We start from the raw sequence: 2,057 nt of genomic DNA, 5'->3' as shown, positions 1-2,057 counted from the left end.
AACGGCGCCGCCGCGCGAGGCCCCCACTCGCCGCCGCCCCGTTGCCCGCCGCGCAGCGCCCCCTGGCGGCGCGGAGGCCTGGCCATCCCGCCCCCGCCCCCCGCCGCTCACCCACCTGCCCCCCCCACTCCCCCTCAGCCCACGGGCAGGTGACCCAAACCCTCCCCATCCCGCCACCCACCCAGCCTCCTCCCGTCCCCATCCCGGCTTCGTCGCACCCCGCCGCCCCCTCGCAGCCTGTCGCAGGCCCCGCCCCCGGCCCCCGCCCAGCCCCGTCCCCCCGCACCCCACCGTCCCCTGCCGCAGCCCCTCGCCGCCCTCTGCCACTCGCCTCCCTGTGCCACGGCCCGGGGGGGGGGGGGGGGGGGCGGGGGCAGGAGGGAGCCCCACCGGCCACGGGATGCCGGCGGCGAGGCCGATCCGAGCCCTCCGCCCCAGCACGGCTGCCCGCCGCCGGCGGCCGAGGACCCTGCCCCAAACCCTGCCCCGGGACCCTGCCCCGGAACCCTGCCCCAAACCCTGCCCCGGGACCCTGCCCCGGGACCCTGCCCCAAACCCTGCCCCAAACCCTGCCCCGGGACCCTGACCCGGGACCCTGACCCAAACCCTGCCCCAAACCCTGCCCCGGGACCCTGCCCCAAACCCTGCCCCGGGACCTTGCCCCGGAACCCTGCCCCAAACCCTGCCCCGGGACCCTGACCCGGGACCCTGACCCAAACCCTGCCCCAAACCCTGCCCCGGGACCCTGCCCCAAACCCTGCCCCGGGACCTTGCCCCGGAACCCTGCCCCAAACCCTGCCCCGGGACCCTGCCCCGGGACCCTGCCCCAAACCCTGCCCCAAACCCTGCCCCGGGACCCTGCCCCAGGACCTTGCCCCGGAACCCTGCCCCAAACCCTGCCCCGGGACCCTGCCCCAAACCCTGCCCCGGGACCCTGCCCCAAACCCTGCCCCGGACCCTGCCCGGGGACCCTGTCCAGGCAGTTACTGGTACCTGCTGCTGCGGCCGCCCTGCGCAGCCCATGCCACTGCTCGGTCACCCCCACAGTGAAAACGCGTCCCCCGATGTCCAGGGGGAACCTGCTGCGACCCACTTTGTGCCCGTGGCCTCTGGTCCTGGCACGGGCCGCCACTGGGAAAAGCCTGGTTCCCTCTTCTTCGCTCCCCCCTCCAGTCCCTCATCCACCTTTGTGGTCCTTCACTGGGGTCTCCCCACAGCTCCCTGCCCCTCTTGTGCGGGGGAGCCCAGCACAGGGCACAGCACTCCAGGGGTGGCCCCACCATCGCTGAGCAGCGGGGAAGGGTCCCCTCCCTCCACCTCCTGGCAGTATTTTGCCTAATGCAGCCCAGGACACCATTACTCTTCTTTGTGGTTTAGGTCCAGCTTGGTGTCTGCTAAGACCCTCAGGTCCTTTTCAGCCAAGCTGCTTCCCAGCTGGGTGACCCCCAGCCTGTATCGGTGCCTGGGGCTGTCCCTCCGCTCAGGCAGGACTTCACATGGCTCTTTGCTGGGGAGAACTTCAGCAGGTTCCCACCAGCCCATCCAGGTCCCTCTGGATAACAGCATGACCCTCTGGAGTATCAGCCACTCCTCCCGGTTTGGTATCACCTGCTGAGGGTGCCCTGCCCCACCATCTGGATCATTAATGAAGATGACTCGACTGGCAGAGCCCAGGAGACCATTCACCTTCTTTGCAGCAATGGCACGTTGCTGGCTCACATTCAGCTTCCTGCCCAACAGGACCCCCAGCTCCTTTCCAGAAAAGCCGCTTCCCAACAGGGCTGGACTCAGTATTGACCCCTGGGGTACACCACTAGCGACTGGCCTCCAACTAGACTCTTTGCCACTAACCACCATGCTCCAGGCCAGTTTTCAACCCAGCTCACACCCTCACCCCCCAGCGCCCAGTGAATCCCAGGAGACCTGCCAGCTCCAGCCCTTCCCCAAGTCCGTGCTGTCTGCGTGCACCTGGGTCTCAGCACCAGCCACCAGTCCACGAGGTGACAGAGCAGAGCCTGCAACACAAGTTGCTCGGTCTTACTCTGGCACTGCTCCTG

The sequence above is a fragment of the Falco peregrinus genome, chromosome 14 (assembly GCF_023634155.1).
Source record: "Falco peregrinus isolate bFalPer1 chromosome 14, bFalPer1.pri, whole genome shotgun sequence".
Lineage (NCBI taxonomy): Eukaryota > Metazoa > Chordata > Aves > Falconiformes > Falconidae > Falco > Falco peregrinus.
The sequence above is the reverse complement of the archived record's forward strand: the minus strand, read 5'-3'. Positions refer to the sequence as shown.